The sequence below is a fragment of the Aquila chrysaetos genome, chromosome Z, assembly GCF_900496995.4.
Source record: "Aquila chrysaetos chrysaetos chromosome Z, bAquChr1.4, whole genome shotgun sequence".
NCBI classification, from domain to species: domain Eukaryota; kingdom Metazoa; phylum Chordata; class Aves; order Accipitriformes; family Accipitridae; genus Aquila; species Aquila chrysaetos.
Genome location: NC_044030.1, coordinates 53,049,860 through 53,063,922, shown reverse-complemented (window position 1 = coordinate 53,063,922; position 14,063 = coordinate 53,049,860).

Genomic DNA, 14,063 nt, shown 5'->3' with positions numbered 1-14,063 from the left:
AGAAACTGACTTTAAGACCTTTGGCAATCAGCCAACATGGATTTGGATTTTATAACTAGTAAGAGCTCTTCAAGGAATAGGACTGGTATCTTGATGAAGTCAGTGCCCCTGTTCAGTACAACAGGGACCCATGGTCCTTTGCTTGAAGCAAAGGAAGGCAGAAGCAATGCTGCAGAATTAAACAACCTTAATTTGAGGCTGAACTGGTGATAGAATGACTGCCTAAGAGGATTTTAAGCTGTCCACACAACCTGTCTCTTTACTACTGGTGTTAGGTTTTATTTTGCTTCAGTTTAGAAAGGTTGAGAGAAAACTACTGATATAGATAAAAGGCCTTGTGCTGAAGAAAATTTTTCTGAAGAAAATATCTCAAAGGAGAAGAGAGGAGGGGGAGAAAATGTTTAGAAGCTGAAAGTTGTGTTGTAACTGAAATGGTCTCAGGCTATTAAGCTCGAAGTTTGTAGGAAAAACAATATTTCTCCCCAGATTACCAGATAATATACCAGAAAAAAAATAGCTCCAAACAATATCATTGCACCTAAGGCCTGCAAGTGGAATTTTGTCTCTTTTTAACACCTTCTACAAATCAATATGTAGGAAAGATTCTTAGTATGAGCAGCATAGTTAAAGACAAAGAAAGAAATAAGATTAAATAGTATTGAGTGATTGTATTATTATGTCATGCATGAATCAAAAGTGAAGATGCTGATTTCAACTGGACTTTGGATGACAGGGATCATCTGTACTTCTTATTTATTAATTTATATGAAAAAAAAAAAAAAAAAACAAAAACCACCCTTGCTAGCACCTACTAAGCAATTGCCTTTAATATGAGCATAAAGCAAAAGTCTCACGTGTAAAATTAGGTGAAATTTCCATTTTACATCTCCTTAGGAACCATATTTTTACTTATACCGTGGCTTCAAGATTGCTGGCAGTAAAATTGCCTTGTGCTGCACCCACACCCAAGCAGGGAGTGCACAAAGGCCTTCTGCCGCAAGCAAGGTCTGCTGCTTGCCACAAGGTGTCTCTTCACCCAACAATCCCGCTTCTTTTCTGACGTGGCATAGAAAACGGCTTAACTAAAAAGTCACTTCAAATCCTAAACGCAGTTTTCTAAAAAAGGTATTTTAATTTGTCTCCCTCAGCTTCCTATTCCAAGACAAGTCTAGCTTCTTTTTTTCTTTGGGACGCTATTTAAATTGTTGCAGGCTCATTATTTTGAAAACAAATCCTTAACAGAAACAATACATGCCTAACTGTCTCGTATCTGCAATTACTGGTTCACAACAGCAAGTGAATGCTGTCCATTGGGGAAGGTAATTTATTTATTTATTTATTTATTTATTTATTTATTTATTTATTTATTTATTTTTAGCAGGGACAGAGAAGTGATTGTAGTATTGTCTTTTTTTATCCCTGCATCTACCAGCAAGAAGAAAATGAGGGCCTACCAAACACTGATGTTATTTTACTGTAGCAATTTATGATCAGAATTTGTCCTTTTAGCACTGCTAATGTTTTTTCTTCTGGCAGTCTGGGAAGATAACTCAGCAGCTGCAGCAGCAGGGCATGCAAAAAGAACATCACTTCTTCAAGTGAATAAGAATTCAGAAAAGTGATGCTGATAACGATCAAGCTGGCATAAAACTGGCCAGATACAATTTTTTCAGCTGGACACCATCACTCAAGGGCAGACACCGCCCTGGATTTTTACCTCAGTTTGGTTTGGGTGTAGGTGCTGGCGGTAACCTAGAGTAACCCCAATGCTCTGGAGCACATCTGTTCCATGAGGTTCCCTGTGGACCACTGTGCAGCTCTTGCCACTGTGCCTTTCCCCTGTGATATTCTCTGCAAGGATGAGCAAAAGAGATTGCAGTCGCACCACATGACAGACCTGTTCACCCATTCTTGAAAACTTGTATGCTAATTATTAATCAATGATAATTTGGAAACAGGCTAAAATTAGGCCATGAACTACAGAAAAGAGGCTGAAACAGTATTTCATTGATGGCGTTTCCTTTTTGAGTAACTTTTCTACATGTTCTGTCATCAGTCTGAGGCTTGTTATAATTACCTTTAACGGACTTTTTAAAATGTCTTTTCTAGGACTGAAGATTTGGGGTCAGACAAGAGTACTTCACATTTCAGTGTCATCACAGACAGCAAGTGTTGTTTCTGCACAGAATTACCTCAAAACTATTTCTGATCTAGAGGCAAATAGCCATACATGTTCATTATAGCTCTTACCCTTCAGATGTTAGTGAAGTGGCAGGAAAAATAAAGTCTGTTCTCTTAGCTATGAGATGAAGTGAAATGAGGGACAATGAAGGATAACGACATGGAAAGCAAAGTTCAAACATTGTTCTTGGTAATCAACCAATAGTGGATATCTGGCACGAATGCTGTGAAGCTTGACATCTCAAGGTCATGTCCTGTATCATCCTCAGGGGTTGCATTTTGCATCCTGCGAAGCAGCAGCCTCAGCTCTGACATTTGCTCAAGTCATGTGAGGCTGTAGGAGATCCCCAGGCCTGACTGGCTGGTGTCCAGTGGTTCACCCTCTTTTACAGTGAAGACTTCTCTTGTTCTGCCTCCTCTCTCAGCCCTTATTCAGATTCAGCCCAGCAGCACGGAGGCTAATGGGTCAGGAAAAGGGAGAGTTTGCTTTTCAAATATGTTATCAGCCTGAAGGTTGGAAACCTGCAAAGAGTTACTGGTGGTGCCAGTATTGCAGAGCTGGAGAGGAGAACTCCATAAACAGGGGACAGAGGAAGACGGTAATTATTGCTGGTTCATTCAGGGGGAAATTTACCTTTGTGCATCATGTCAGTTCACTATCTGAGTTTTCAAAGGACTTGTGATGGTTGGCATCATGTCTTGCTGAAAGCAGGCCCTCTGCATGTGGATGAACTTCACTTATTTGAGGGGAAACTTTGCCTTCTGGAAAAATATTTTCATCGAAAGTTTTGACTTGAAAATTTCCATCCAAAGTAGGATAATTAATTGCTTTGCTGACAAAAGAAAAAGGGAAAAAAAAAAAAAAAAAAAGGAAGAAAGAAGAAAAAAAGAATAATAAGAAAGAGAGGGAAATGAGAGCTAAGACATAAATGAGTTTTGCTTGCTTTAATGAAGTTTTGGGAAGACGCTTAAAAAAGGAGTAATGAGTAAGTCCATCATGGAAATATTTGCCTGTATTTAAACAGCTTCAGTTTCCCTCCTGCATGGGTCTTTCTGTTCAGTAGCTTTTACTCTATCACCCTAGCACAGCCTTCTTTTCAGGATGGCAAACAATCTTGTCTGTTGTTTGACATCCACGTGTTTTGTGCAAAAAATAGTGTGCCGTGCCTACTAATAACTTTCTCAAAAGCTCCAAACCCTAACTGAAACAGCCTCTTCCAATCGCCCCTTTCTGTGGGCAATAGCCTCTTCTAAAATCCCAGGAGGAGAACAGCGCAGCACTGGGTGGATGTTCACGGGCCTCCCCTGGCAGCTGGACGTAGCAGCCAGCGCAGCTCTTGTTTCCAGGGCTTCCCTCAGGGTCGGGGCTGCGGAGGGGCCGAGAGGGGCCGAGGGTGCCCGAGCCCGGGGCCGGGGCTGGGGCCGGGGCCCGCCGTGCCGTGAGGTATCAGTATCACAGAGCGAGTGCTCCTGCGGCCGGGGAAGGGCTGTGCTGCCGGTGCCTTGCATCCTCAGCTTTGCAGGCACCAGTGCAGCCCTCCAACCCTTTCTGAGGCGTATTCGGCTTCCCGCTTTTAACAAGAGGATTAACTCTTCAGCTCCTGTGTTCAGGCACTTCCAGGTGCAGCTTCTGGTGTCTCAACTGCCTTGCGTTGCGTTTCCACCCCAGAGAAGCAACTGGAGTCCGGTAGCTCTCAAGTAAAATTGCCTTGCTGTGCCAGGTATGCATCATCTGGAAGACAAGAAGGAAATTTTTGTGATCTACCACTTGGTGTTGGTGACGCTGCATTTTCACTTGAAGCTACTTAGGGGATACGCTGCTGATAGTCCCTGAGAGATGGGTACACTACTGATATGCGCAGACATGATTCTGATGCCTGGGGAATGAGACCAAGATAGCAGGGAAAGGGCGAGATCATGACTGCATTTTGACTGCAGCTTTGCTTCCTCCATAGCAATGAGGGTCTGAAAGGATATCTGTGATGCCATAAAACTAGTCAATGGGGTATTGTATTTCCTTCCGGACTTGTACTTACTTCAGTGAAAAGAGTTTATAGACCAAAGACTGTATGTTAAAAATAAAACAGAATTTCAGAATCATACTTTGTGGCCTCAAAAGCCAAATGCTTGCATAACTATTTACTTGACAACACCATGTATTTTTAAGTGAAGACATACTTCCCTAAAGGTCCTGGGTTTTGAATGAATTTATCATTGTATAAGGAAAATGCCATTACTGCCTAAGTCAAAAGACTTTCTGTATGTCTAAACAGCACATAGAGTCAGCCTGTATAACCTCCACATCTCTCTGCCCCAGGCTATTAATTGGCATAGACCATGCTTCCGGACCTCTTTTCATGAAGCACAGAGGGTAGCATCCATACAAAGCAGAAAGATAATTTAAATTCTTAAATCTATTTTAGGGTTAGAATTTGGGCTGACACATTCTTCAACTACGGCTAGGCATGGTGTTCTTCCATCTAAAATCAGTGTTTTCAGACATCACCTTGCTAGATACAGGTTATCAGAGAAACAAGCATAAGATAGAACAGATCTGCTAGGGGAAAGATTAGTGCTAGGAGATTCTCAAGAACTGCAGTTAGGGTTCATGAAGATAAGAAAAGTAGGCTTAACATATCTGGCCATATTTAAGATTTCATAGACCCACCCAGAGTCACCTCGCAAAATTTCTGTCTGTGGTGATAACAATCAGCTGGATGCAATTAACCTTAGCCTGAAATCAAACCTAAATGTGATCACCTGATCTTTAGGCTTAGTCACCTCATCAGGCTGCAATCTGGCTCTTCTCTGGAAGCAGGCAGAGTTTAATTAGGATCAGGAAACACCAGGAGAGGTGATTTAGGCTACAGTCCCTGCTAGATAACTGCTGTCATCAGAGGTTATTAATCTTCTTATTTGCCTTACTAAGGCAAGCTATGGATTAACCAATTCAAGCCAGTAGGAGGGGATCAGCTGGAATTAGAAAGTTAGGCTTCATAGGGGCTGCTTAGATAAGTTTAATGCTAACTGTGGCTTGTTTTAACTACCTAATTCCAGGTCTAGGCTATGCAAGCACCATCAGCTAACGTAAAGCAATGGAGGTTTCACAGTGCATGTGTATGTAATTCCAGATTACTGTTGATAGGCTAAGTCTAGCAGGGTCACACCTGCTCAGGGTATGGGGGTGGACACTGGTAATGGACTGCAAGAAATGAGGATTACTTGCCTGAGCTGTACATCTGCAGCCAGTGCTGTAACTAGAGACTTTGCTCAGACTCGAGTAATTGTGTACAGTATTATAACTGTTAGTGAAGGTGACGTGGAAGGGTAGGTAGCTATGGTCATCAAGAGGCATTTAAATATAGGCGACTGTGGTCCTGACTGGGATTGCTGAGTACTTGTTAAAGTGCATGGCTTTAAGGGATGCTTTGTAGAAAAGTGGGTGCTAGGGTATAGATAATGTCTGGAACAGGTTTGCTAATCTGGATTAAGGTTGTCTGTCTAAAGAAAAAATATTAAATCAAATCAATATTAAAAGAAATAAATCAAATTATAAAAGCCATAGGGACTGCCAGGAGTCGCTAGTTTATTATGAGATTAGGGCTCAAACCAGCAATGACTGATCTGCTGGTTTGCGCAGGCAGAATTTGGATTAGCAGAAATTGGTTTAGCAGCTGAAAACATCCCACAAGCTAAATCTACATTTTTGGATGTGTTTGGGTTCAGAGCAAATCATGCTGCTAGAGCTGCATCCAAAATGGCAAACAGAATGGCTGAGAGCATTTTAGGGCTGACTATTGGGGCTAGGGTTCAGTCAAGGACTGAGGTTGAGACAAACAGGCAAAATTAGGTTGATGGGGTCATTGGGACAGACCTACAGACTACCCTGGTTGAACTTGCTGGCTGGATGGTGTCACAGAGTCACTGTGCTGAGGCTGAAATGAGGTTGGAGGCATGCTGCATGCTTACTACAGTTGGAATAGATCTCCACTTCACATGAAACCAAAGACCATCACTGACGGAGAAGGTTATTTTGGTTGATGTTAATAGACACTGGTGTTTGGCATTAGTTTGTTTATACTTAACAAGGGTATAAAATGAAGATCTTCAGCTGAAAATTGCATGTAACCAAGTTGGGAATGTGCTAGAGTTTTGGTGTGCTTGACCTATCTAGGCAGGAAATAAATCAGCCTAGGAATTTTTTTTACCCCTTGATCCCTGCCCATAAATGTTAGTGAAGTTACTGTTAAAAGCTGACAACAGGAAGACTATTGATTCCACTGTATTTATTCCATGTTAAATATTTTCCCAGTGGAACTGGGAGGGATGGAAAGGAATTCAAGCCACTTAAAATAATAAGCTATTTCCTCTCCTTCCAGCACTTAAAATAATTGTCTTGGGGGAGGGTAAAGGGTCATTCCTGGCAATAATTGAATGGGTTCTTTTCATTTTATTCCTTTCAAAGATACTGAAGTTGTCCGTACTAAATGACTCTTCTACACCTGGCAGCTTTGATAACACTGTTCACTTCCCATAATAAATAGGATCAGCCTTCAGCACCACTTTCATTGACATTTATCTTGTTACACTATGTTTTCTACCAGTGCAAGGTTAAACACAGACCTTACTGTGTTTGTGACAGGTCTTGAGCCTGTCTGCATAGCTGCTACTGTAGTGAATAAACATCTGACCCCTTTATCTAATAAGCAAAGACTAGCTGACATCAAGTGGTGTGCAAAGGAAAAAAGGGGAGAGGTTGCACAAGGGCTGTCTTCAATAAAATGTCAAAAGTGAATCTTTCAACAGCAAGATAAAAGGTAGGACAGCAATCATGACCTCCTTTGCATGCACTTCCTGACCTCCCGTGCTCTTCCACTATCTGCCTGGGGAGGATGAGAAGCCTTGTGCTTTGAATAATGAGTGTGGTACCTTTGCTAGGAGGGCCCAGAAGATTTGTGCCAGGTCTGGGTTTGTGTTGCTATCATCTCCCTGCGAGACTCTATTTATTTGCAAAACTCGGAACTGGTGGAAGAGCTAGTAATATGCTCTCAACAAGAGTACTGCTGTCCTAGTTCAGATGACAGAACCCTTCTGCTATCATCTTGAAATTTCTTAGGAAGTAAGGTTTGTCTTAGCAGCATGCCACACCAGTTAATACACATTATGAAATCCTGTATATCCAAGAAACAATTTTAGCTTACTTACCAACCCAAATCTATTTAGTTCCTGAGGTGAACTTATATAATACCAGAATGCAGATGATTTAACCAAAAAAGAATCCAATATAGTGGCTCAAAAATAAAACACTTTCATTCACTTGCATTTCTAATGCAAAGGGGAAAAATCCTTTGTACTTGAATTTAAAATAATTTTTTTTAATACAAATTTTTGGAGACAGATTGAAAAGTAACCACACCTTTAGAAGCTGTACAAATTCTGGTGCTGTCAAAACCATTTTGTCCCTTCTGAGTCTTCCTTCCTCCCTCTACCTCTCAGTCCACGCACAGTGGATGGACACAGGAATGTTTTTGTTGAAAATCTGACCTGCAAGACAGTTTCTTGCTGATGGCCAAGAATACACAAATTCTTTTTAGTTAAATTAAACTTGGAACAGAACAAACTCTCAAACTTTTCAGCTATTACCTAGGACCCATGGCCCTGCAAGAGCAATCAAATGTTCTGAGGATGTACGATGACGAATGAAGAGATCTATTGAATCGTACTGCATGGAGGCACTCCGGAGGAAGGACTGAGTGGCAGAAGGAAGTAGTGTTGCAAATGATCAGCAGTTTCCTGGAGTAGAGAGAGAAGTAACAAGAAGCAAGGGGACAATACCTAAATTATGGAGTGTAGAAGACTTTACATGGATCTTTGCATGATGGGAAACAATCTGATTAAGATTGTATTTAGACAGTCTTAATGGGTGTCTCAGTATCAAGTTACATTCTTGTGGTTTCTCTGCGCTAGGAGTTTTACTGCATGGACCTCAATAGTTTGTTCATATAAAAAGAATTGAAGAGTACCTTCCCTGGAGACTGAGTTGATGGAGGCTGGGTATAATATGCCTTAGCTCCTGTTGAGACTGTGTAAGCTCTGGTGATGTAGTTTTGTCCCTTATAACTGTGATTCTTTTTCTTTGAGTTATTTTTGCCTTGAATACATGACCAGCTTCTACTGTTAGGAATATAGCTAACCTGAATCTTTTTATTTTGAAGTCTAGAAATTAAGAACAATCTTATCTTCCACTTCTTAGCATGACAAATGTGTGGAATACCTTACACCTATGCTGCTGCAACAACAAAAATAGGAATGAATAGTTTGTTACCTGTGCTTTTGCTGAAACTGAGAATATGCACCTTCACATTACTCAGTTTCATGTGATACAAAAGTCTCAGGATCCTGAATGTCTTCATGGTGCCAGAGAGTAGTAAAACATCACAATTGGCTTACAAAGCCACAAAGTCTTCTCTGTCCAGCCAAGCTGAACAAAAAGAAATTTGAATGGCTTTGCAAGTCATGTGTTCCTTATGAATCAGCCTAATAAAAAGAATCTTACACTACTCTCTGTTTATTTGTTAGATTGGTACAACTGTATGTGCTATTATTGTGGGTCTTCTTCGCATTAGTGATCTCGCTTCTCATGCTTTCTCTTTTCATCTCTTGCTTCAGGCAGGATTTAACTATTTTGCTACCATTTTCCATGAAAACAGACTTCATTTCAATATAATATGAAAAGATGCTTCCATTCAGGTCTCTCAGATGGAAAGCAGGGTGTGGTTTCTATAGCTTACCCAGTAAATTGGACCTAACTGGCCTCTGCTTAAACATAAGACTATCTAGCTCCTTTGGCATTTCTCAACAACATTAGAATGGCTGTGCTTCCAGGAGTAGTTTACTGAGCATATGAGCTCCTTCTAGCAATTCTTGAAGCCCTGAGTAGCTTCACATTGTCTGCAGTCCAATTCTGTGCCTAGCAGTAGTGATAGCCCTTTCTTAAAATACAGCCTTTCTTCACCTCTGTCCATCTTGGACAAATACCTGGAAATTAATATGCAACACTTAAATTTGGTAAAAATGGCCAGCTCTTACGAAAACTAGTTGGTTCAACTTCTCAGTAATCCACTGTATCCCAGAAGCATAACTTCAGCCTTTTATTTGTAATTCTTTCCAGGGTCAAACCATGAATCCTAAAGCCACAGAATGGTTTTTATTTCTATAAATCTATTACAAACTCTAAACTGTTTCACATTACTAAAACAATGAGATAACCAGATGTCTGGCCATTTCCAATAGCAAGGCTGAAACCTGGAATAATATTGGCATCAGTAAAAAAGGAGGCAAGCTGCAAGAGGTAATCTGATGGGTCTTCTGGGCCGTCCAATGAAAGTCAGTCATGGCACTGACATGCCCTTTTGGCCTGCTGAGCACAATACACCTGCAGCAACCTTGGGCAAGTTTATGTAGCCTAACATCTAGTAAAATAGTAGATTTTCAAGGCAGCTACTGAAATAAGATAAGGGTAGTTGTGAGGTTGTTTTTTTCTCCTTAACAGAGGAGAGGTAGAAGAGATGTGAAAATTCACAGAAGAGGTATAAGAAACTATCCAACACTTTTCATCAGACAGAACAAAATGGGGGAAGGACTAGGAAAAAAAAAAAAAATCAAGGAACTGATAAGTCCATTTTTTTATGTTTGGATACGTCCACTAATTTTTCCTCTCAGAAAGTGTTGCTTCTCTTCTAGCACCTCTTTGCTTTCCAAGTAAAATGTACGTATTATACCCACAAAGCTTGTAGACCTGCCTGTTGTTAAAAATGGTACCTTACCTAAGGTCAGCTGGCTTTCTCCACCCTGAACTCCTAAACCCCTCAATGATTTATACTGCCTCATGTGACATGCTCCCTGAATGAGCAGAGGGGCTTTGCTCTATCCCCTTACAACCAAATGCAGTGAGAAGGCACATACATTAAGTCAGTCACTGACTGCTAGGACAGACCCTGATGTTCCCTCTCAGCAAGTCCAAATGTGGAGTCAGGTGCCAGATCTGAAAGCAGAAAACTACTCTCTCCTTCATTTTCACTGAACCCATCTTCAGGAAGTAAGGGAAAAGAATGTCTACTGTATGCTGCAAAAGGAAAACAAACAAACAAACAAACAAAAAAACCCAAACCTGGAATTCAGGTGTAGATTAAGGACTGGGAGAGACTGACAGGAAGGGAAGCAGGCAGGTGGAAGATGAGGGGTGAAAGTGTTATCAGATAAAACATGAAGGAGATTCTGAAGAAAATGAGTGCTGGAAACTGATCTGGTAAGGAGCTGGGTTTAAGCAAAGAGAAATGGACGGCTTTCTGGTCTTACATGACAGTTCCTAACGGCTGGTAGGTATAATGGGGAGTACAACAGCTGGCTGGGCTGTAAGTGGACAAGGATAAAGAAGGAGAAATGCGATATTGTTGGACTTGGACTGGGACTTGATTGGCTGAAGGGAAATTAGACATTCAGCAGTGAGCTCAGAACTAACAGAGCAAGAAGTGTAAGACTGAAATGAGAAAGCTGAGAAGAAGGAAGCAACTGAAAGACATGGGTGAGAGAAATGATGTTGAGTCAGGAAGCAATTGAATAGGAAGAGGTAAGATGTGGGTGAAAATAAAGCCTGTGATCACATAATTAAAGGTAATATTGAGAGTATACAGCAAGACAGTTTGAGTTGAGCTGCACAGTTATATATATTCTTGCAACACTTTCTGAACTTCTAAGTGCTTAATTTCTGGGACCATTACTGAAGTGGATACATACTGTTTGCAGGAAGAGGTAATTTTGTTAACAAGGAAAGAGGTAGCAGGGCTAAGTCTTAACTGAAAACTCATGCTGCCTAGTGACTGCCCTTTAATTGCAGTTGTTATAGCAGAAAATGTACATTTTCTCCAAAGACTTGAAGGAAGTTGTAAAGACACTGAGTTCCACTGTTACAGTCCGGGTGGTTTCAATGTTTTCATTGTATGCTACAAGGTTCTACCATTTTGTCATGTATGTTAGTTTTGGAGACGGTAAGAGAAGCTTGAAGGAATCATTTGCAAGAGTATGTTTATGTCGTGACCTACCTTCCCAAATCTTTTTACAGAGAATATTTTTTATATACATAGTAGGAAGAGATGCAATTGCACTGTCAGCCATGATAATGGAGAAAGTTGATAATGTAGAAAGGAAAGTTAAATCAAAGCAGCTGTTCTTCACAACATGTTAAAGCACAGGACTTCACATGGCCAAGACTCAACTGAGCAAGGCTGCATTTGAGGATGGAATGTTGCTGACACACCTCTGACAAGAAAGGAATTGTGAAAAAGTCTGAGAAGGTGGAAGGGTTGCATGTTCCTAAGTGCTCAGGACAAGTTCTCCAATATGTTTTCTGTTTTGTTCATTTGGGGTTTTAGAGTAAGCAGTAAACAAAAAAGTGTATGCTTTCTGAGCCTACCCTACTATACTGCCAGCCAACTCACCTGTTCCTCTTCTTTGCAAGTTACTAAGGAGATTTCTGAGAAACCTGCTGGATTTCATTGCTTCAATATAGCTTGCTAGAAGGACTGAAAGTTGTACTCATAAAACTGAACAACAACTGTTGCTGTATACAAAAGTATTTTTTGGCATTGTGGTGGGATACATTTTATGCTTTCATGAGGATACATGAGGATTATGTGAGGAAAGACGTTGGTGTTCTGGGCCTCACAAAGGTGATTGAGTTTTCAGTAGCATGGAAACTCCTTACCTCTGTAGACAGAGATAGACAAATTAGATTATATTTTGGAAGCAAAGCACCAGAAACTGAAGTAGTGATAACCTCTGACAATAATAAGATGCTTCATTATTCTGCATCTAGATAAGCAAGGACTATCACAATTAGAATAAGGCTCCTCTGAAACCCTTATTTCTTATGGAAGATTTATTTATGTCCTTAGGTCTTACTATGCAATTTGAAAAGTTTCTAACGCAGAGGCCAAGTTTAATGCACTCTACAGATAGGGACATGATATATACAGACCTGAAATGATTTTTCTGAAGGCCTCAGAATGCCTGAACACTGAACTAAGGTCTCCTGAATGCTAATTCAGTATTATTTGACTGTATGTGCTATGCTGATGCACCCAGCTTTTTCCCCTGAGTTTTTTTCCCCCTCTTCAGGACAAGAAGTAATCATCAGCTAACATTTCTACACCAGTATGGCACAAACTAAAAATTTTTCGCACAGATTTTCTCCAGCTAATGTGTTAGATATCTTTCACCTGATCTTTCCACTGTAGATGTTGGATGCAGTTTTTTCAACTTACTGCACCAGCGGGGATTTTTAACAGAATAAAACTACTGGTGCTTGTGTGTATGTCCAACTCTGTAAGCAGTAAAAATGAAAATGGCTCCAGCAAAGTGATGGTATCTGGAAATGGTGTTGCAATAAAATAATAATATTCAATTTCACAGCAAAAGCAATCCCCATAGTCAAGCTTTGTTATGATGCATTTGTGATATTAGAAGGGAAGACAATCAAAGGATTTAGAAATTCCCCTAGGCAACTCTCACATTTCCTCCTGTAACGTGTCAAAACAGCAAAGGATGAGCATGATTCATAGGATTTTATTCTGCTGCTTACTTATGTGTCAGATCTGACTGCTTCTAGAAGTTTAGTTTGCTCTTTGCTGTACATGTGGTGTAACCCAATGCTTGGGCCTGATGTGAGGGTTTTGGCACAACTCTAGGGGAAACTGGATGGTTAGAAGTTTTTTGTCTGTGTGAAAAAAGGCTTCAATCTAGACTGTTGAAATGACTAGAGTTTTTTTGTTTATTTTATCGGTAAAATTGATACACATTATGAATTCTACAGCAGCTAAAGAACTCTTCTGTTGGTGCAATGGGAACACAGTTCATTGGAGTAATTTTTCAGTCAGTGGCTCACAAACCTTGGGACATCTGTGGACTGTTTCTTTGTTAGGCTTGTTTTGCTAAGGAGACTGTAAAAACTACTGTCAGTAGATTTAAAGCTACTGTACAGCGATGTATCTTTTTACAGAAAAGTATTATGAAGTTTGCAATTGGGAAAAATGGTTAAACCACTGGACTTGGGGGTTCCTGAGATGGCTGCATGCTCTTGGGTGCTGCCCAGAAATCTACACACAGTTTCCAGTGTTGCTTACAGCTTATATAAATCAGTATAGTTACCACTGTAACTCTGAGAAAGATGCTTACCACAACTTTTAAGGGTTTTATATTAAGCTTGACCCATAGGTGCAGTTCATTGTTCCCTGTTTTTTTAAAGTAATGGCTGGGTTGTATAACTGGTATCTACAATCTTTGCCCAGTGGCAGTAATGGCTAATGAAATCATGTATGTACATGGGCAAAGCAGCAGAGAAAGAATAATAATGCTTTGGTTATGCTTCTATGTTCTCTACATGCAGTGATTAATGCCTCTGAAGTCAGTAGGGTGCATTAGTAAAAGTTGCTGTGAACACACTGAAAAACTGGTCCTTCTCTGTATGCCTTCAGTTCTGATTCATCTGGGTCTTGTACAAGCCTGTGAAACGGCAAGTGCAGCAGTATCATCTCCTCCCATTAAACAAAGCCAAGAAAATACTAACCTGTTTTCCTAAATGCTGTTCCTGTGTTCCTTTTTCTGCTGTCTTTTCCCAACCCATGGCAAGGAGCTCAGGAAAGGAGATTAATCACTTCTAGAAGCCATCGCTGAGACAAAGTGTCAAAACTGACAGAAATAAAATGCTCTGCTCCTTTCCCCACCATCATGTTCATGTTCGACTATTCATGGGCCTTTAGACACAGGACAATGCATCGCAGCAGTATTCCTGCTGCTGCTGAGGTAACAGTTTGTCAGTGCAAAGT